This window comes from Cryptomeria japonica, unplaced genomic scaffold (genome assembly GCF_030272615.1).
Source record: "Cryptomeria japonica unplaced genomic scaffold, Sugi_1.0 HiC_scaffold_501, whole genome shotgun sequence".
Taxonomy (NCBI): Eukaryota; Viridiplantae; Streptophyta; class Pinopsida; order Cupressales; family Cupressaceae; genus Cryptomeria; species Cryptomeria japonica.
Window position 1 is genome coordinate 8,152 of NW_026729317.1, and position 22,029 is coordinate 30,180.

The 22,029-nt window shown below is 63.0% G+C and overlaps 3 non-coding genes across 3 annotated transcripts; all 3 read left to right on the top strand.

Moving 5' to 3' along the window:
- On the top strand, positions 1–119 carry LOC131871976 (5S ribosomal RNA). Its single transcript, XR_009370161.1, has one exon. It is a non-coding gene; the product is annotated as a 5S ribosomal RNA (ribosomal RNA).
- Positions 120–7,923: 7,804 nt separating this feature from the next.
- Positions 7,924–8,042, top strand: LOC131871986 (5S ribosomal RNA). The gene has a single exon (XR_009370171.1). It is a non-coding gene; the product is annotated as a 5S ribosomal RNA (ribosomal RNA).
- Positions 8,043–15,846: 7,804 nt separating this feature from the next.
- On the top strand, positions 15,847–15,965 carry LOC131871987 (5S ribosomal RNA). The gene has a single exon (XR_009370172.1). It is a non-coding gene; the product is annotated as a 5S ribosomal RNA (ribosomal RNA).
- The last annotated feature ends 6,064 nt before the right edge of the window (positions 15,966–22,029 follow it).

Genomic DNA, 22,029 nt, shown 5'->3' on the forward strand with positions numbered 1-22,029 from the left:
GGGTGCGATCATACCAGCGTTAGTGCACCGGATCCCATCAGAACTCCGCAGTTAAGCGCGCTTGGGCCGGAGTAGTACTGGGATGGGTGACCTCCCGGGAAGTCCCGGTGTTGCACCCTTTTTTAGTTTTTCGCCGGGCGTCGCAATGCTATTTGAATAAACCTTTTGCCCGTTTGCGTTCTCGTCGGGGCCGGGCCGGGCCGGGGTGCGCTGCCCGCACTACCGCGCGCGCGGGGGCGACACCGAGCGCGCACCCGAGGCGCCCCGAGCACACAGGCCACGGTGCAACCCGGGCGTTGTGCGCGCACCCCGGTGCGCCCGAGGTGCTGCGCGCGCACCCAGGTGAAATCGGTGTGCACCTCGGCCAGTGCGCGCTCGGTCGAGTCGCGCACGTTGGCCAAGGTGCACGGTGATGTTTCTTACTCTAAGGTTCCGCACCAGACGCCCGGGACAGGTGAGCGAAGCTGGGCGGGGCCGGGTGCGCGGCCGGGGCAGGTGCACGCAGCTGGAGAGAGCTTTGGAGCACACTTCGGAGCGCACCAATGATGCGCTCCATTCAAAAGTTTCCTGAAAAGGCAAAAAAAGTTGAGATTATAGAATTTCCCACTTGAGAGATTGTAAAAAAAAAAAATTTAAAATGAAGGAAACGCGGGTGCCAAGGTGTGCGCAGCCCAGCCAAGGTGTGCGCACCAAGGCGCCCACCCTGGCGAAGGTGCACGCAAGGTGCGCACCCGAGGCAAACCGGACAATTAACCCAACTTTCGACTTCGCGCGCACCTTGGAGCGCACTTCGGAGCGCTCCTTGGTGCGCACCAATCTTGGGCACCTCGGAGTGCACCATGGCGCCCACCAAGGTGCGCACCCGGGGCAAACCGAGCTCCGACTTCGTGCGCACCTTGGAGCGCACGAAAGGTGCGCACCATGGCGCCCACCAAGGTGCGCAGCCCAGCCAAGGCGTGCGCATCAAGGTGCGCACCCTGGCGAAGGTGCGCACCCGGGGCAAACCGAGCTCCGACTTCGTGCGCACCTTGGAGCGCACAAAAGGTGCGCAACCCAGCCAAGGTGTGCGCACCCCGGTCAAACCGAGCTCCGAATCGTGCGCACCAGAGGTGCACGCCATCGTGCGCACCTTGGAGCACACTTCGGAGCCCTCCTTGGTGCGCGCCGATGTTGCGCACCTCGGAGCGCACCCGGGGAAAACAATGCAATTAACCCGACTTTCGACTTCGTGGGCACCTCGGAGCGCTCTCGGGTTCGCACCTCGGAGCACACCGAGGTGCGCACCTTTGATGCGCTGCCTTCACCAATTTCCAGAAAAGGCAAGAAAACATTGAGAAGGTGTGCGCACCGAGGTGCCCACCCTGGCGAAGGTGCACGCGAGGTGCGCACCCGGGGCAAACCGGGCTCCGACTTCGTGCACGCCGCACCTTGGAGCACACTTCGGAGCGCTCCTTGGTGCGCACCAGGGCGCGCAACCCAGCCGAGGTGCCCACCCCGGCGAAGGTGCACGCGAGGTGCGCACCCGGGGCAAACCGGGCTCCGACTTCGTGCACGCCATGGTGCCCACCGCGGCGAAGGTGCACGCGAGGTGCGCACCCGGGGCAAACCGGGCTCCGACTTCGTGCACGCCGCACCTTGGAGCACACTTCGGAGCGCTCCTTGGTGCGCACCATGGTGCCCACCAGGGCGCGCAACCCCGCCGAAGGTGCACGCGAGGTGCGCACCCGGGGCAAACCGGGCTCCGACTTCGTGCACGCCGCACCTTGGAGCACACTTCGGAGCGCTCCTTGGTGCGCACCATGGTGCCCACCAGGGCGCGCAACCCCGCCGAAGGTGCACGCGAGGTGCGCACCCGGGGCAAACCGGGCTCCGACTTCGTGCACGCCATGGTGCGCACCGCGGCGAAGGTGCGCACCCGGGGCAAACCGGGCTCCGACTTCGTGCACGCCGCACCTTGGAGCACACTTCGGAGCGCTCCTTGGTGCGCACCAGGGCGCGCAACCCAGCCGAGGTGCCCACCCCGGCGAAGGTGCACGCGAGGTGCGTACCCGGGGCAAACCGGGCTCCGACTTCGTGCACGCCGCACCTTGGAGCACACTTCGGAGCGCTCCTTGGTGCGCACCATGGTGCCCACCAGGCCGCGCAACCCAGCCAAGGTGTGCGCACCAAGGTGCACGCGAGGTGCGCACCCGGGGCAAACCGGGGTCCGACTTCGTGCACGCCGCACCTTGGAGCACACATCGGGGCGCTCCCGGGTTCGCACCGGCGTTGCGCACCGTGGTGGGCACCTCGGAGCACACCAAGGTGGGCAGCGAGGTGCGCACCTTTGATGCGATGCCTTCACTAATTTCCATAAAAGGCAAAAAAAAAACGAGATTTTAAAATTTCCGTTTTGAAAGATAGTGAGAAAAAGGGAATGCTGGTGCCATCTTGAGCCCGCCCTGGTGCGCAGCCCAGCCAAGGTGTGCGCACCAAGGTGCCCACCCTGGCGAAGGTGCGCGCCCGGGCAATTAACCCAACTTCCAACTTCGCGCGCGCCAGGGTGGGAGCGCACCCAACAACCGGGCCTGGGAAGAGCCAATGCGAGAAACCCCACCAAACGCTCTGACAAAAAAAGAGGGGGCGCTCCAGTAACCCCGCTTCGGAGCGCACCCTGGGCAAACCCAGCCAAGGTGCCCACCCCGGCCAAGGTGCAGGCGAGGTGCGCACCCGGGGCAAACCGGGCTCCGACAACGTGCACGCCGCACCTTGGAGCACACTTCGTAGCGCTCCCGGGTGCGCACCTCAGAGCACACCAAGGTGGGCAGCGAGGTGCGCACCTTTGATGCGCTGCCTTCACTAATTTCCAGAAAAGGCAAAAAAAAAAGGAGATTTTAAAATTTCCGTTTTGAAAGATAGTGAAAAAAACGGAACGCGCGTGCCATCTTGAGCCCGCCCTGGTGCGCAGCCCAGGTAAGGTGCCCACCCTGGCAAAGGTGCGCACCCGGGCAATTAACCCTACTTCCGACTTCGTGCGCGCCAGGGTGGCAACCGGGCCTCGGAAGAGCCAATGCGAGAAACCCCACCAAACGCTCCGACAAAAAAAGAGGCGGCGCTCCAATAACCCCGCTTCGGAGCGCAGCCGGGGCAAACCCAGCCAAGGTGCCCACCCCGACGAAGGTGCACGCGAGGTGCGCACCCGGGGCAAACCGGGCTCCGACAACGTGCACGCAGCACCTTGGAGCACACTTCGAAGCACTCCCGGGTGCCCACCGGCGTTGCGCACCGTGGTGGGCAGCGAGGTGCGCACCTTTGATGCGCTGCCTTCACTAATTTCCAGAAAAAGGCAAAAAAAAATGAGATTTTAAAATTTCCGTTTTGAAAGATAGTGAAAAAAAAGGAACGCGGGTGCCATCTTGAGCCCGCCCTGGTGCGCAGCCCAGGCAAGGCATGCGCACCAAGGTGCCCACCCGAGGTGCACACCCGGGGCAAACCGGGCTCCGACTTCGTGCAGGCCGCACCTTGGAGCACACTTCGGAGCGCTCCTTGGTGCGCACCATGGTGCCCACCAGGGCGCGCAACCCAGCCAAGGTCTGCACACTAAGGTGCCCACCCCGGCGAAGGTGCACGCGAGGTGCGCACCCGGGGCAAACCGGGCTCCGACTTCGTGCACGCCATGGTGCCCACCGCGGCGAAGGTGCACGCGAGGTGCGCACCCGGGGCAAACCGGGCTCCGACTTCGTGCACGCCGCACCTTGGAGCACACTTCGGAGCGCTCCTTGGTGCGCACCATGGTGCCCACCAGGGCGCGCAACCCAGCCAAGGTGTGCGCACCAAGGTGCACGCGAGGTGCGCACCCGGGGCAAACCGGGGTCCGACTTCGTGCACGCCGCACCTTGGAGCACACATCGGAGCGCTCCCAGGTTCGCACCAGCGTTGCGCACCTTTGATGCGCTGCCTTCACTAATTTCCAGAAAAGGCAAAAAAAAACGATATTTTAAAATTTCCGTTCTGAAAGATAGTGAAAAAAACGGAACGCGGGTGCCATCTTGAGCCCTTCCTGGTGCGCAGCCCAGGCAAGTTGTGCGCACCAAGGTGCCCACCCTGGCGGAGGTGCGCGCCCGGGGCAAACCGGGCTCCGACTTCGTGCACTGCATGGTGCCCACCAAGGCGCGCAACCCAGCCAAGGTGCCCACCGCAGCGAAGGTGCACGCGAGGTGCACACCCGGGGCAAACCGGGCTCCGACTTCGTGCACGCCGCACCTTGGAGCACACTTCAGAGCGCTCCTTGGTGCGCACCAGGGCGCGCAACCCAGCCGAGGTGCCCACCCCGGCGAAGGTGCACGCGAGGTGCGCACCCGGGGCAAACCGGGCTCCGACTTCGTGCACGCCATGGTGCCCACCGCGGCGAAGGTGCGCACCCGGGGCAAACCGGGCTCCGACTTCGTGCACGCCGCACCTTGGAGCACACTTCGGAGCGCTCCTTGGTGCGCACCATGGTGCCCACCAGGCCGCGCAACCCAGCCAAGGTGTGCGCACCAAGGTGCACGCGAGGTGCGCACCCGGGGCAAACCGGGGTCCGACTTCGTGCACGCCGCACCTTGGAGCACACATCGGGGCGCTCCCGGGTTCGCACCGGCGTTGCGCACCGTGGTGGGCACCTCGGAGCACACCAAGGTGGGCAGCGAGGTGCGCACCTTTGATGCGATGCCTTCACTAATTTCCATAAAAGGCAAAAAAAAAACGAGATTTTAAAATTTCCGTTTTGAAAGATAGTGAGAAAAAGGGAATGCTGGTGCCATCTTGAGCCCGCCCTGGTGCGCAGCCCAGCCAAGGTTTGCGCACCAAGGTGCCCACCCTGGCGAAGGTGCGCGCCCGGGCAATTAACCCAACTTCCAACTTCGCGCGCGCCAGGGTGGGAGCGCACCCAACAACCGGGCCTGGGAAGAGCCAATGCGAGAAACCCCACCAAACTCTCTGACAAAAAAAGAGGGGGCGCTCCAGTAACCCCGCTTCGGAGCGCACCCTGGGCAAACCCAGCCAAGGTGCCCACCCCGGCCAAGGTGCAGGCGAGGTGCGCACCCGGGGCAAACCGGGCTCCGACAACGTGCACGCCGCACCTTGGAGCACACTTCGTAGCGCTCCCGGTTGCGCACCTCAGAGCACACCAAGGTGGGCAGCGAGGTGCGCACCTTTGATGCGCTGCCTTCACTAATTTCCAGAAAAGGCAAAAAAAAAAGGAGATTTTAAAATTTCCGTTTTGAAAGATAGTGAAAAAAACGGAACGCGCGTGCCATCTTGAGCCCGCCCTGGTGCGCAGCCCAGGTAAGGTGCCACCCTGGCAAAGGTGCGCACCCGGGCAATTAACCCTACTTCCGACTTCGTGCGCGCCAGGGTGGCAACCGGGCCTCGGAAGAGCCAATGCGAGAAACCCCACCAAACGCTCCGACAAAAAAAGAGGCGGCGCTCCAATAACCCCGCTTCGGAGCGCAGCCGGGGCAAACCAAGCCAAGGTGCCCACCCCGACGAAGGTGCACGCGAGGTGCGCACCCGGGGCAAACCGGGCTCCGACAACGTGCACGCAGCACCTTGGAGCACACTTCGAAGCACTCCCGGGTGCCCACCGGCGTTGCGCACCGTGGTGGGCAGCGAGGTGCGCACCTTTGATGCGCTGCCTTCACTAATTTCCAGAAAAAGGCAAAAAAAAATGAGATTTTAAAATTTCCGTTTTGAAAGATAGTGAAAAAAAAGGAACGCGGGTGCCATCTTGAGCCCGCCCTGGTGCGCAGCCCAGGCAAGGCATGCGCACCAAGGTGCCCACCCGAGGTGCACACCCGGGGCAAACCGGGCTCCGACTTCGTGCAGGCCGCACCTTGGAGCACACTTCGGAGCGCTCCTTGGTGCGCACCATGGTGCCCACCAGGGCGCACCCGAGGCAAACCGGGCTCCGACTTCGTGCACGCCGCACCTTGGAGCACACATCGGAGCGCTCCCAGGTTCGCACCAGCGTTGCGCACCTTTGATGCGCTGCCTTCACTAATTTCCAGAAAAGGCAAAAAAAAACGATATTTTAAAATTTCCGTTCTGAAAGATAGTGAAAAAAACGGAACGCGGGTGCCATCTTGAGCCCTTCCTGATGCGCAGCCCAGGCAAGTTGTGCGCACCAAGGTGCCCACCCTGGCGGAGGTGCGCGCCCGGGGCAAACCGGGCTCCGACTTCGTGCACTGCATGGTGCCCACCAAGGCGCGCAACCCAGCCAAGGTGCCCACCGCAGCGAAGGTGCACGCGAGGTGCGCACCCGAGGTGCACACCCGGGGCAAACCGGGCTCCGACTTCGTGCACGCCGCACCTTGGAGCACACTTCAGAGCGCTCCTTGGTACGCACCAGGGCGCGCAACCCAGCCAAGGTGCTCACCCCGGCGAAGGTGCACGCGAGGTGCGCACCCGGGGCAAACCGGGCTCGGACTTCGTGCACGCCGCACCTTGGAGCACACATCGGAGCGCTCCCGGGTTCGCACCAGCATTGCGCACCTTTGATGCGCTGCCTTCACTAATTTCCAGAAAAGGCAAAAAAAAGAAAAAAATGAGATTTTAAAATTTCCGTTTTGAAAGATAGTGAAAAAAACGGAACGCGGGTGCCATCTTGAGCCCGCCCTGGTGTGCAGCCCAGGCAAGTTGTGCGCACCAAGGCACCCACCCTGGCCAAGGTGGGTCACGGGGTGGGTCCTAGGGTGGGTAACGGGGTGGGTACTAAGGTGCGTGCCAAGGTGGGTCATAGGGTGGGTGCCAAGGTGGGCACCAGGGTGGGTGTGCACCAACCCTAGCCAGGGTAGGTCACGGGGTGGTTGTCGGGGTGGGCGTCAAGGAGCCAAGGTGGGTGGCAAGTAGCCAAGTTGCGTGCCAAGGTGGGTGTCGGGGTGGGTGCCAAGGATCCAAGGTGGGTGCCAAGGAACCAAGGTGGGTGTCTGGGTGGGTGCCGAGGTGGGAGCCAGGGTGGGTCCCAAGGTGAGTGCAAAGGTGGGTGCCAGGGTCAAGGTGAGTGCCAATGTGGGTTCCAAGGTGCCAGGGTCAGGGTGAGTGCCAATGTGGGTTCAAAGGTGCTAAGTTGGGTGCGAGGTTGGGTGCGAGGGTGGGTGGGTGCCAAGGTGTGCTAGGTGGAAGCCCGGGTGGGTCGGCATCCCATGGGTGTCGAGTTGGGTGCCTGATGGGTGCTTCTTGTCAAGTTTTAGTCGTCGGGACTCATTTCGAGCCTTAGAGGTCGTTTCTTGTCCGGTTGCCCTGTCTTCGACCTGGGAACCCAATTTTGGTCCTCGGGTCCCATTTTTTTTTGTCTCGCATCCCACTTTTGGCCTGTGGCCTTTTCGGGGTCGATTCTCGTTTTGGGCATCAGAGCATGTTTCTTCTCCTAAAACCCAATATTTGTTTATTAAGTCTCGGAACACATTTTTGTTCTCGTGGACCCATCATGGGTCTTGGAACGCATTTGTGGTCCTTGGGTCCCATTTTGCATCCCGAAACTTGTGTTTTGGTGCTTGATCCCTATTTTGGGTGCCCACCTTGCACCAAGTGCGCACCCGGGGCAAACCGAGCGCCTTGGTGCACCGGGGCAAGATCGAGCGTGCACCCGAGGCGCCCCGAACATGCACCAAGGTGCACTCGGCCCACATGTGAGCGCAGGTCGTTGCGCCCGAGGTGGTGTGTGGGCACCGCGTTGCAGACGGGACACTGCACGCACACGACGCCCCCTCCAGGTGCACGCACGTAGGCCGGGCCGGGTGCACACCCGACGCCCTAGCAAGGTGCGCGCACCCGGGCAGGGCTCACACTTGGCGAACGGGGCGCACTTCGCGAGGGAGGGTGTGCACCTCGACGGGGGTGGGTGGCCGGGGTGGATTCGCACGTGGGTCGCGGTTTGCTAAGTACACACTGCGACAAGCTCATAACGGGTGCGATCATACCAGCGTTAGTGCACCGGATCCCATCAGAACTCCGCAGTTAAGCGCGCTTGGGCCGGAGTAGTACTGGGATGGGTGACCTCCCGGGAAGTCCCGGTGTTGCACCCTTTTTTAGTTTTTCGCCGGGCGTCGCAATGCTATTTGAATAAACCTTTTGCCCGTTTGCGTTCTCGTCGGGGCCGGGCCGGGCCGGGGTGCGCTGCCCGCACTACCGCGCGCGCGGGGGCGACACCGAGCGCGCACCCGAGGCGCCCCGAGCACACAGGCCACGGTGCAACCCGGGCGTTGTGCGCGCACCCCGGTGCGCCCGAGGTGCTGCGCGCGCACCCAGGTGAAATCGGTGTGCACCTCGGCCAGTGCGCGCTCGGTCGAGTCGCGCACGTTGGCCAAGGTGCACGGTGATGTTTCTTACTCTAAGGTTCCGCACCAGACGCCCGAGACAGGTGAGCGAAGCTGGGCGGGGCCGGGTGCGCGGCCGGGGCAGGTGCACGCAGCTGGAGAGAGCTTTGGAGCACACTTCGGAGCGCACCAATGATGCGCTCCATTCAAAAGTTTCCTGAAAAGGCAAAAAAAGTTGAGATTATAGAATTTCCCACTTGAGAGATTGTAAAAAAAAAAAATTTAAAATGAAGGAAACGCGGGTGCCAAGGTGTGCGCAGCCCAGCCAAGGTGTGCGCACCAAGGCGCCCACCCTGGCGAAGGTGCACGCAAGGTGCGCACCCGAGGCAAACCGGACAATTAACCCAACTTTCGACTTCGCGCGCACCTTGGAGCGCACTTCGGAGCGCTCCTTGGTGCGCACCAATCTTGGGCACCTCGGAGTGCACCATGGCGCCCACCAAGGTGCGCACCCGGGGCAAACCGAGCTCCGACTTCGTGCGCACCTTGGAGCGCACGAAAGGTGCGCACCATGGCGCCCACCAAGGTGCGCAGCCCAGCCAAGGCGTGCGCATCAAGGTGCGCACCCTGGCGAAGGTGCGCACCCGGGGCAAACCGAGCTCCGACTTCGTGCGCACCTTGGAGCGCACAAAAGGTGCGCAACCCAGCCAAGGTGTGCGCACCCCGGTCAAACCGAGCTCCGAATCGTGCGCACCAGAGGTGCACGCCATCGTGCGCACCTTGGAGCACACTTCGGAGCCCTCCTTGGTGCGCGCCGATGTTGCGCACCTCGGAGCGCACCCGGGGAAAACAATGCAATTAACCCGACTTTCGACTTCGTGGGCACCTCGGAGCGCTCTCGGGTTCGCACCTCGGAGCACACCGAGGTGCGCACCTTTGATGCGCTGCCTTCACCAATTTCCAGAAAAGGCAAGAAAACATTGAGAAGGTGTGCGCACCGAGGTGCCCACCCTGGCGAAGGTGCACGCGAGGTGCGCACCCGGGGCAAACCGGGCTCCGACTTCGTGCACGCCGCACCTTGGAGCACACTTTGGAGCGCTCCTTGGTGCGCACCAGGGCGCGCAACCCAGCCGAGGTGCCCACCCCGGCGAAGGTGCACGCGAGGTGCGCACCCGGGGCAAACCGGGCTCCGACTTCGTGCACGCCATGGTGCCCACCGCGGCGAAGGTGCACGCGAGGTGCGCACCCGGGGCAAACCGGGCTCCGACTTCGTGCACGCCGCACCTTGGAGCACACTTCGGAGCGCTCCTTGGTGCGCACCATGGTGCCCACCAGGGCGCGCAACCCCGCCGAAGGTGCACGCGAGGTGCGCACCCGGGGCAAACCGGGCTCCGACTTCGTGCACGCCGCACCTTGGAGCACACTTCGGAGCGCTCCTTGGTGCGCACCATGGTGCCCACCAGGGCGCGCAACCCCGCCGAAGGTGCACGCGAGGTGCGCACCCGGGGCAAACCGGGCTCCGACTTCGTGCACGCCATGGTGCGCACCGCGGCGAAGGTGCGCACCCGGGGCAAACCGGGCTCCGACTTCGTGCACGCCGCACCTTGGAGCACACTTCGGAGCGCTCCTTGGTGCGCACCAGGGCGCGCAACCCAGCCGAGGTGCCCACCCCGGCGAAGGTGCACGCGAGGTGCGTACCCGGGGCAAACCGGGCTCCGACTTCGTGCACGCCGCACCTTGGAGCACACTTCGGAGCGCTCCTTGGTGCGCACCATGGTGCCCACCAGGCCGCGCAACCCAGCCAAGGTGTGCGCACCAAGGTGCACGCGAGGTGCGCACCCGGGGCAAACCGGGGTCCGACTTCGTGCACGCCGCACCTTGGAGCACACATCGGGGCGCTCCCGGGTTCGCACCGGCGTTGCGCACCGTGGTGGGCACCTCGGAGCACACCAAGGTGGGCAGCGAGGTGCGCACCTTTGATGCGATGCCTTCACTAATTTCCATAAAAGGCAAAAAAAAAACGAGATTTTAAAATTTCCGTTTTGAAAGATAGTGAGAAAAAGGGAATGCTGGTGCCATCTTGAGCCCGCCCTGGTGCGCAGCCCAGCCAAGGTGTGCGCACCAAGGTGCCCACCCTGGCGAAGGTGCGCGCCCGGGCAATTAACCCAACTTCCAACTTCGCGCGCGCCAGGGTGGGAGCGCACCCAACAACCGGGCCTGGGAAGAGCCAATGCGAGAAACCCCACCAAACGCTCTGACAAAAAAAGAGGGGGCGCTCCAGTAACCCCGCTTCGGAGCGCACCCTGGGCAAACCCAGCCAAGGTGCCCACCCCGGCCAAGGTGCAGGCGAGGTGCGCACCCGGGGCAAACCGGGCTCCGACAACGTGCACGCCGCACCTTGGAGCACACTTCGTAGCGCTCCCGGGTGCGCACCTCAGAGCACACCAAGGTGGGCAGCGAGGTGCGCACCTTTGATGCGCTGCCTTCACTAATTTCCAGAAAAGGCAAAAAAAAAAGGAGATTTTAAAATTTCCGTTTTGAAAGATAGTGAAAAAAACGGAACGCGCGTGCCATCTTGAGCCCGCCCTGGTGCGCAGCCCAGGTAAGGTGCCCACCCTGGCAAAGGTGCGCACCCGGGCAATTAACCCTACTTCCGACTTCGTGCGCGCCAGGGTGGCAACCGGGCCTCGGAAGAGCCAATGCGAGAAACCCCACCAAACGCTCCGACAAAAAAAGAGGCGGCGCTCCAATAACCCCGCTTCGGAGCGCAGCCGGGGCAAACCCAGCCAAGGTGCCCACCCCGACGAAGGTGCACGCGAGGTGCGCACCCGGGGCAAACCGGGCTCCGACAACGTGCACGCAGCACCTTGGAGCACACTTCGAAGCACTCCCGGGTGCCCACCGGCGTTGCGCACCGTGGTGGGCAGCGAGGTGCGCACCTTTGATGCGCTGCCTTCACTAATTTCCAGAAAAAGGCAAAAAAAAATGAGATTTTAAAATTTCCGTTTTGAAAGATAGTGAAAAAAAAGGAACGCGGGTGCCATCTTGAGCCCGCCCTGGTGCGCAGCCCAGGCAAGGCATGCGCACCAAGGTGCCCACCCGAGGTGCACACCCGGGGCAAACCGGGCTCCGACTTCGTGCAGGCCGCACCTTGGAGCACACTTCGGAGCGCTCCTTGGTGCGCACCATGGTGCCCACCAGGGCGCGCAACCCAGCCAAGGTCTGCACACTAAGGTGCCCACCCCGGCGAAGGTGCACGCGAGGTGCGCACCCGGGGCAAACCGGGCTCCGACTTCGTGCACGCCATGGTGCCCACCGCGGCGAAGGTGCACGCGAGGTGCGCACCCGGGGCAAACCGGGCTCCGACTTCGTGCACGCCGCACCTTGGAGCACACTTCGGAGCGCTCCTTGGTGCGCACCATGGTGCCCACCAGGGCGCGCAACCCAGCCAAGGTGTGCGCACCAAGGTGCACGCGAGGTGCGCACCCGGGGCAAACCGGGGTCCGACTTCGTGCACGCCGCACCTTGGAGCACACATCGGAGCGCTCCCAGGTTCGCACCAGCGTTGCGCACCTTTGATGCGCTGCCTTCACTAATTTCCAGAAAAGGCAAAAAAAAACGATATTTTAAAATTTCCGTTCTGAAAGATAGTGAAAAAAACGGAACGCGGGTGCCATCTTGAGCCCTTCCTGGTGCGCAGCCCAGGCAAGTTGTGCGCACCAAGGTGCCCACCCTGGCGGAGGTGCGCGCCCGGGGCAAACCGGGCTCCGACTTCGTGCACTGCATGGTGCCCACCAAGGCGCGCAACCCAGCCAAGGTGCCCACCGCAGCGAAGGTGCACGCGAGGTGCACACCCGGGGCAAACCGGGCTCCGACTTCGTGCACGCCGCACCTTGGAGCACACTTCAGAGCGCTCCTTGGTGCGCACCAGGGCGCGCAACCCAGCCGAGGTGCCCACCCCGGCGAAGGTGCACGCGAGGTGCGCACCCGGGGCAAACCGGGCTCCGACTTCGTGCACGCCATGGTGCCCACCGCGGCGAAGGTGCGCACCCGGGGCAAACCGGGCTCCGACTTCGTGCACGCCGCACCTTGGAGCACACTTCGGAGCGCTCCTTGGTGCGCACCATGGTGCCCACCAGGCCGCGCAACCCAGCCAAGGTGTGCGCACCAAGGTGCACGCGAGGTGCGCACCCGGGGCAAACCGGGGTCCGACTTCGTGCACGCCGCACCTTGGAGCACACATCGGGGCGCTCCCGGGTTCGCACCGGCGTTGCGCACCGTGGTGGGCACCTCGGAGCACACCAAGGTGGGCAGCGAGGTGCGCACCTTTGATGCGATGCCTTCACTAATTTCCATAAAAGGCAAAAAAAAAACGAGATTTTAAAATTTCCGTTTTGAAAGATAGTGAGAAAAAGGGAATGCTGGTGCCATCTTGAGCCCGCCCTGGTGCGCAGCCCAGCCAAGGTTTGCGCACCAAGGTGCCCACCCTGGCGAAGGTGCGCGCCCGGGCAATTAACCCAACTTCCAACTTCGCGCGCGCCAGGGTGGGAGCGCACCCAACAACCGGGCCTGGGAAGAGCCAATGCGAGAAACCCCACCAAACTCTCTGACAAAAAAAGAGGGGGCGCTCCAGTAACCCCGCTTCGGAGCGCACCCTGGGCAAACCCAGCCAAGGTGCCCACCCCGGCCAAGGTGCAGGCGAGGTGCGCACCCGGGGCAAACCGGGCTCCGACAACGTGCACGCCGCACCTTGGAGCACACTTCGTAGCGCTCCCGGGTGCGCACCTCAGAGCACACCAAGGTGGGCAGCGAGGTGCGCACCTTTGATGCGCTGCCTTCACTAATTTCCAGAAAAGGCAAAAAAAAAAGGAGATTTTAAAATTTCCGTTTTGAAAGATAGTGAAAAAAACGGAACGCGCGTGCCATCTTGAGCCCGCCCTGGTGCGCAGCCCAGGTAAGGTGCCACCCTGGCAAAGGTGCGCACCCGGGCAATTAACCCTACTTCCGACTTCGTGCGCGCCAGGGTGGCAACCGGGCCTCGGAAGAGCCAATGCGAGAAACCCCACCAAACGCTCCGACAAAAAAAGAGGCGGCGCTCCAATAACCCCGCTTCGGAGCGCAGCCGGGGCAAACCAAGCCAAGGTGCCCACCCCGACGAAGGTGCACGCGAGGTGCGCACCCGGGGCAAACCGGGCTCCGACAACGTGCACGCAGCACCTTGGAGCACACTTCGAAGCACTCCCGGGTGCCCACCGGCGTTGCGCACCGTGGTGGGCAGCGAGGTGCGCACCTTTGATGCGCTGCCTTCACTAATTTCCAGAAAAAGGCAAAAAAAAATGAGATTTTAAAATTTCCGTTTTGAAAGATAGTGAAAAAAAAGGAACGCGGGTGCCATCTTGAGCCCGCCCTGGTGCGCAGCCCAGGCAAGGCATGCGCACCAAGGTGCCCACCCGAGGTGCACACCCGGGGCAAACCGGGCTCCGACTTCGTGCAGGCCGCACCTTGGAGCACACTTCGGAGCGCTCCTTGGTGCGCACCATGGTGCCCACCAGGGCGCACCCGAGGCAAACCGGGCTCCGACTTCGTGCACGCCGCACCTTGGAGCACACATCGGAGCGCTCCCAGGTTCGCACCAGCGTTGCGCACCTTTGATGCGCTGCCTTCACTAATTTCCAGAAAAGGCAAAAAAAAACGATATTTTAAAATTTCCGTTCTGAAAGATAGTGAAAAAAACGGAACGCGGGTGCCATCTTGAGCCCTTCCTGATGCGCAGCCCAGGCAAGTTGTGCGCACCAAGGTGCCCACCCTGGCGGAGGTGCGCGCCCGGGGCAAACCGGGCTCCGACTTCGTGCACTGCATGGTGCCCACCAAGGCGCGCAACCCAGCCAAGGTGCCCACCGCAGCGAAGGTGCACGCGAGGTGCGCACCCGAGGTGCACACCCGGGGCAAACCGGGCTCCGACTTCGTGCACGCCGCACCTTGGAGCACACTTCAGAGCGCTCCTTGGTACGCACCAGGGCGCGCAACCCAGCCAAGGTGCTCACCCCGGCGAAGGTGCACGCGAGGTGCGCACCCGGGGCAAACCGGGCTCGGACTTCGTGCACGCCGCACCTTGGAGCACACATCGGAGCGCTCCCGGGTTCGCACCAGCATTGCGCACCTTTGATGCGCTGCCTTCACTAATTTCCAGAAAAGGCAAAAAAAAGAAAAAAATGAGATTTTAAAATTTCCGTTTTGAAAGATAGTGAAAAAAACGGAACGCGGGTGCCATCTTGAGCCCGCCCTGGTGTGCAGCCCAGGCAAGTTGTGCGCACCAAGGCACCCACCCTGGCCAAGGTGGGTCACGGGGTGGGTCCTAGGGTGGGTAACGGGGTGGGTACTAAGGTGCGTGCTAAGGTGGGTCATAGGGTGGGTGCCAAGGTGGGCACCAGGGTGGGTGTGCACCAACCCTAGCCAGGGTAGGTCACGGGGTGGTTGTCGGGGTGGGCGTCAAGGAGCCAAGGTGGGTGGCAAGTAGCCAAGTTGCGTGCCAAGGTGGGTGTCGGGGTGGGTGCCAAGGATCCAAGGTGGGTGCCAAGGAACCAAGGTGGGTGTCTGGGTGGGTGCCGAGGTGGGAGCCAGGGTGGGTCCCAAGGTGAGTGCAAAGGTGGGTGCCAGGGTCAAGGTGAGTGCCAATGTGGGTTCCAAGGTGCCAGGGTCAGGGTGAGTGCCAATGTGGGTTCAAAGGTGCTAAGTTGGGTGCGAGGTTGGGTGCGAGGGTGGGTGGGTGCCAAGGTGTGCTAGGTGGAAGCCCGGGTGGGTCGGCATCCCATGGGTGTCGAGTTGGGTGCCTGATGGGTGCTTCTTGTCAAGTTTTAGTCGTCGGGACTCATTTCGAGCCTTAGAGGTCGTTTCTTGTCCGGTTGCCCTGTCTTCGACCTGGGAACCCAATTTTGGTCCTCGGGTCCCATTTTTTTTTGTCTCGCATCCCACTTTTGGCCTGTGGCCTTTTCGGGGTCGATTCTCGTTTTGGGCATCAGAGCATGTTTCTTCTCCTAAAACCCAATATTTGTTTATTAAGTCTCGGAACACATTTTTGTTCTCGTGGACCCATCATGGGTCTTGGAACGCATTTGTGGTCCTTGGGTCCCATTTTGCATCCCGAAACTTGTGTTTTGGTGCTTGATCCCTATTTTGGGTGCCCACCTTGCACCAAGTGCGCACCCGGGGCAAACTGAGCGCCTTGGTGCACCGGGGCAAGATCGAGCGTGCACCCGAGGCGCCCCGAACATGCACCAAGGTGCACTCGGCCCACATGTGAGCGCAGGTCGTTGCGCCCGAGGTGGTGTGTGGGCACCGCGTTGCAGACGGGACACTGCACGCACACGACGCCCCCTCCAGGTGCACGCACGTAGGCCGGGCCGGGTGCACACCCGACGCCCTAGCAAGGTGCGCGCACCCGGGCAGGGCTCACACTTGGCGAACGGGGCGCACTTCGCGAGGGAGGGTGTGCACCTCGACGGGGGTGGGTGGCCGGGGTGGATTCGCACGTGGGTCGCGGTTTGCTAAGTACACACTGCGACAAGCTCATAACGGGTGCGATCATACCAGCGTTAGTGCACCGGATCCCATCAGAACTCCGCAGTTAAGCGCGCTTGGGCCGGAGTAGTACTGGGATGGGTGACCTCCCGGGAAGTCCCGGTGTTGCACCCTTTTTTAGTTTTTCGCCGGGCGTCGCAATGCTATTTGAATAAACCTTTTGCCCGTTTGCGTTCTCGTCGGGGCCGGGCCGGGCCGGGGTGCGCTGCCCGCACTACCGCGCGCGCGGGGGCGACACCGAGCGCGCACCCGAGGCGCCCCGAGCACACAGGCCACGGTGCAACCCGGGCGTTGTGCGCGCACCCCGGTGCGCCCGAGGTGCTGCGCGCGCACCCAGGTGAAATCGGTGTGCACCTCGGCCAGTGCGCGCTCGGTCGAGTCGCGCACGTTGGCCAAGGTGCACGGTGATGTTTCTTACTCTAAGGTTCCGCACCAGACGCCCGGGACAGGTGAGCGAAGCTGGGCGGGGCCGGGTGCGCGGCCGGGGCAGGTGCACGCAGCTGGAGAGAGCTTTGGAGCACACTTCGGAGCGCACCAATGATGCGCTCCATTCAAAAGTTTCCTGAAAAGGCAAAAAAAGTTGAGATTATAGAATTTCCCACTTGAGAGATTGTAAAAAAAAAAAATTTAAAATGAAGGAAACGCGGGTGCCAAGGTGTGCGCAGCCCAGCCAAGGTGTGCGCACCAAGGCGCCCACCCTGGCGAAGGTGCACGCAAGGTGCGCACCCGAGGCAAACCGGACAATTAACCCAACTTTCGACTTCGCGCGCACCTTGGAGCGCACTTCGGAGCGCTCCTTGGTGCGCACCAATCTTGGGCACCTCGGAGTGCACCATGGCGCCCACCAAGGTGCGCACCCGGGGCAAACCGAGCTCCGACTTCGTGCGCACCTTGGAGCGCACGAAAGGTGCGCACCATGGCGCCCACCAAGGTGCGCAGCCCAGCCAAGGCGTGCGCATCAAGGTGCGCACCCTGGCGAAGGTGCGCACCCGGGGCAAACCGAGCTCCGACTTCGTGCGCACCTTGGAGCGCACAAAAGGTGCGCAACCCAGCCAAGGTGTGCGCACCCCGGTCAAACCGAGCTCCGAATCGTGCGCACCAGAGGTGCACGCCATCGTGCGCACCTTGGAGCACACTTCGGAGCCCTCCTTGGTGCGCGCCGATGTTGCGCACCTCGGAGCGCACCCGGGGAAAACAATGCAATTAACCCGACTTTCGACTTCGTGGGCACCTCGGAGCGCTCTCGGGTTCGCACCTCGGAGCACACCGAGGTGCGCACCTTTGATGCGCTGCCTTCACCAATTTCCAGAAAAGGCAAGAAAACATTGAGAAGGTGTGCGCACCGAGGTGCCCACCCTGGCGAAGGTGCACGCGAGGTGCGCACCCGGGGCAAACCGGGCTCCGACTTCGTGCACGCCGCACCTTGGAGCACACTTCGGAGCGCTCCTTGGTGCGCACCAGGGCGCGCAACCCAGCCGAGGTGCCCACCCCGGCGAAGGTGCACGCGAGGTGCGCACCCGGGGCAAACCGGGCTCCGACTTCGTGCACGCCATGGTGCCCACCGCGGCGAAGGTGCACGCGAGGTGCGCACCCGGGGCAAACCGGGCTCCGACTTCGTGCACGCCGCACCTTGGAGCACACTTCGGAGCGCTCCTTGGTGCGCACCATGGTGCCCACCAGGGCGCGCAACCCCGCCGAAGGTGCACGCGAGGTGCGCACCCGGGGCAAACCGGGCTCCGACTTCGTGCACGCCGCACCTTGGAGCACACTTCGGAGCGCTCCTTGGTGCGCACCATGGTGCCCACCAGGGCGCGCAACCCCGCCGAAGGTGCACGCGAGGTGCGCACCCGGGGCAAACCGGGCTCCGACTTCGTGCACGCCATGGTGCGCACCGCGGCGAAGGTGCGCACCCGGGGCAAACCGGGCTCCGACTTCGTGCACGCCGCACCTTGGAGCACACTTCGGAGCGCTCCTTGGTGCGCACCAGGGCGCGCAACCCAGCCGAGGTGCCCACCCCGGCGAAGGTGCACGCGAGGTGCGTACCCGGGGCAAACCGGGCTCCGACTTCGTGCACGCCGCACCTTGGAGCACACTTCGGAGCGCTCCTTGGTGCGCACCATGGTGCCCACCAGGCCGCGCAACCCAGCCAAGGTGTGCGCACCAAGGTGCACGCGAGGTGCGCACCCGGGGCAAACCGGGGTCCGACTTCGTGCACGCCGCACCTTGGAGCACACATCGGGGCGCTCCCGGGTTCGCACCGGCGTTGCGCACCGTGGTGGGCACCTCGGAGCACACCAAGGTGGGCAGCGAGGTGCGCACCTTTGATGCGATGCCTTCACTAATTTCCATAAAAGGCAAAAAAAAAACGAGATTTTAAAATTTCCGTTTTGAAAGATAGTGAGAAAAAGGGAATGCTGGTGCCATCTTGAGCCCGCCCTGGTGCGCAGCCCAGCCAAGGTGTGCGCACCAAGGTGCCCACCCTGGCGAAGGTGCGCGCCCGGGCAATTAACCCAACTTCCAACTTCGCGCGCGCCAGGGTGGGAGCGCACCCAACAACCGGGCCTGGGAAGAGCCAATGCGAGAAACCCCACCAAACGCTCTGACAAAAAAAGAGGGGGCGCTCCAGTAACCCCGCTTCGGAGCGCACCCTGGGCAAACCCAGCCAAGGTGCCCACCCCGGCCAAGGTGCAGGCGAGGTGCGCACCCGGGGCAAACCGGGCTCCGACAACGTGCACGCCGCACCTTGGAGCACACTTCGTAGCGCTCCCGGGTGCGCACCTCAGAGCACACCAAGGTGGGCAGCGAGGTGCGCACCTTTGATGCGCTGCCTTCACTAATTTCCAGAAAAGGCAAAAAAAAAAGGAGATTTTAAAATTTCCGTTTTGAAAGATAGTGAAAAAAACGGAACGCGCGTGCCATCTTGAGCCCGCCCTGGTGCGCAGCCCAGGTAAGGTGCCCACCCTGGCAAAGGTGCGCACCCGGGCAATTAACCCTACTTCCGACTTCGTGCGCGCCAGGGTGGCAACCGGGCCTCGGAAGAGCCAATGCGAGAAACCCCACCAAACGCTCCGACAAAAAAAGAGGCGGCGCTCCAATAACCCCGCTTCGGAGCGCAGCCGGGGCAAACCCAGCCAAGGTGCCCACCCCGACGAAGGTGCACGCGAGGTGCGCACCCGGGGCAAACCGGGCTCCGACAACGTGCACGCAGCACCTTGGAGCACACTTCGAAGCACTCCCGGGTGCCCACCGGCGTTGCGCACCGTGGTGGGCAGCGAGGTGCGCACCTTTGATGCGCTGCCTTCACTAATTTCCAGAAAAAGGCAAAAAAAAATGAGATTTTAAAATTTCCGTTTTGAAAGATAGTGAAAAAAAAGGAACGCGGGTGCCATCTTGAGCCCGCCCTGGTGCGCAGCCCAGGCAAGGCATGCGCACCAAGGTGCCCACCCGAGGTGCACACCCGGGGCAAACCGGGCTCCGACTTCGTGCAGGCCGCACCTTGGAGCACACTTCGGAGCGCTCCTTGGTGCGCACCATGGTGCCCACCAGGGCGCGCAACCCAGCCAAGGTCTGCACACCAAGGTGCCCACCCCGGCGAAGGTGCACGCGAGGTGCGCACCCGGGGCAAACCGGGCTCCGACTTCGTGCACGCCATGGTGCCCACCGCGGCGAAGGTGCACGCGAGGTGCGCACCCGGGGCAAACCGGGCTCCGACTTCGTGCACGCCGCACCTTGGAGCACACTTCGGAGCGCTCCTTGGTGCGCACCATGGTGCCCACCAGGGCGCGCAACCCAGCCAAGGTGTGCGCACCAAGGTGCACGCGAGGTGCGCACCCGGGGCAAACCGGGGTCCGACTTCGTGCACGCCGCACCTTGGAGCACACATCGGAGCGCTCCCAGGTTCGCACCAGCGTTGCGCACCTTTGATGCGCTGCCTTCACTAATTTCCAGAAAAGGCAAAAAAAAACGATATTTTAAAATTTCCGTTCTGAAAGATAGTGAAAAAAACGGAACGCGGGTGCCATCTTGAGCCCTTCCTGGTGCGCAGCCCAGGCAAGTTGTGCGCACCAAGGTGCCCACCCTGGCGGAGGTGCGCGCCCGGGGCAAACCGGGCTCCGACTTCGTGCACTGCATGGTGCCCACCAAGGCGCGCAACCCAGCCAAGGTGCCCACCGCAGCGAAGGTGCACGCGAGGTGCACACCCGGGGCAAACCGGGCTCCGACTTCGTGCACGCCGCACCTTGGAGCACACTTCAGAGCGCTCCTTGGTGCGCACCAGGGCGCGCAACCCAGCCGAGGTGCCCACCCCGGCGAAGGTGCACGCGAGGTGCGCACCCGGGGCAAACCGGGCTCCGACTTCGTGCACGCCATGGTGCCCACCGCGGCGAAGGTGCGCACCCGGGGCAAACCGGGCTCCGACTTCGTGCACGCCGCACCTTGGAGCACACTTCGGAGCGCTCCTTGGTGCGCACCATGGTGCCCACCAGGCCGCGCAACCCAGCCAAGGTGTGCGCACCAAGGTGCACGCGAGGTGCGCACCCGGGGCAAACCGGGGTCCGACTTCGTGCACGCCGCACCTTGGAGCACACATCGGGGCGCTCCCGGGTTCGCACCGGCGTTGCGCACCGTGGTGGGCACCTCGGAGCACACCAAGGTGGGCAGCGAGGTGCGCACCTTTGATGCGATGCCTTCACTAATTTCCATAAAAGGCAAAAAAAAAATGAGATTTTAAAATTTCCGTTTTGAAAGATAGTGAGAAAAAGGGAATGCTGGTGCCATCTTGAGCCCGCCCTGGTGCGCAGCCCAGCCAAGGTTTGCGCACCAAGGTGCCCACCCTGGCGAAGGTGCGCGCCCGGGCAATTAACCCAACTTCCAACTTCGCGCGCGCCAGGGTGGGAGCGCACCCAACAACCGGGCCTGGGAAGAGCCAATGCGAGAAACCCCACCAAACTCTCTGACAAAAAAAGAGGGGGCGCTCCAGTAACCCCGCTTCGGAGCGCACCCTGGGCAAACCCAGCCAAGGTGCCCACCCCGGCCAAGGTGCAGGCGAGGTGCGCACCCGGGGCAAACCGGGCTCCGACAACGTGCACGCCGCACCTTGGAGCACACTTCGTAGCGCTCCCGGGTGCGCACCTCAGAGCACACCAAGGTGGGCAGCGAGGTGCGCACCTTTGATGCGCTGCCTTCACTAATTTCCAGAAAAGGCAAAAAAAAAAGGAGATTTTAAAATTTCCGTTTTGAAAGATAGTGAAAAAAACGGAACGCGCGTGCCATCTTGAGCCCGCCCTGGTGCGCAGCCCAGGTAAGGTGCCACCCTGGCAAAGGTGCGCACCCGGGCAATTAACCCTACTTCCGACTTCGTGCGCGCCAGGGTGGCAACCGGGCCTCGGAAGAGCCAATGCGAGAAACCCCACCAAACGCTCCGACAAAAAAAGAGGCGGCGCTCCAATAACCCCGCTTCGGAGCGCAGCCGGGGCAAACCAAGCCAAGGTGCCCACCCCGACGAAGGTGCACGCGAGGTGCGCACCCGGGGCAAACCGGGCTCCGACAACGTGCACGCAGCACCTTGGAGCACACTTCGAAGCACTCCCGGGTGCCCACCGGCGTTGCGCACCGTGGTGGGCAGCGAGGTGCGCACCTTTGATGCGCTGCCTTCACTAATTTCCAGAAAAAGGCAAAAAAAAATGAGATTTTAAAATTTCCGTTTTGAAAGATAGTGAAAAAAAAGGAACGCGGGTGCCATCTTGAGCCCGCCCTGGTGCGCAGCCCAGGCAAGGCATGCGCACCAAGGTGCCCACCCGAGGTGCACACCCGGGGCAAACCGGGCTCCGACTTCGTGCAGGCCGCACCTTGGAGCACACTTCGGAGCGCTCCTTGGTGCGCACCATGGTGCCCACCAGGGCGCACCCGAGGCAAACCGGGCTCCGACTTCGTGCACGCCGCACCTTGGAGCACACATCGGAGCGCTCCCAGGTTCGCACCAGCGTTGCGCACCTTTGATGCGCTGCCTTCACTAATTTCCAGAAAAGGCAAAAAAAAACGATATTTTAAAATTTCCGTTCTGAAAGATAGTGAAAAAAACGGAACGCGGGTGCCATCTTGAGCCCTTCCTGATGCGCAGCCCAGGCAAGTTGTGCGCACCAAGGTGCCCACCCTGGCGGAGGTGCGCGCCCGGGGCAAA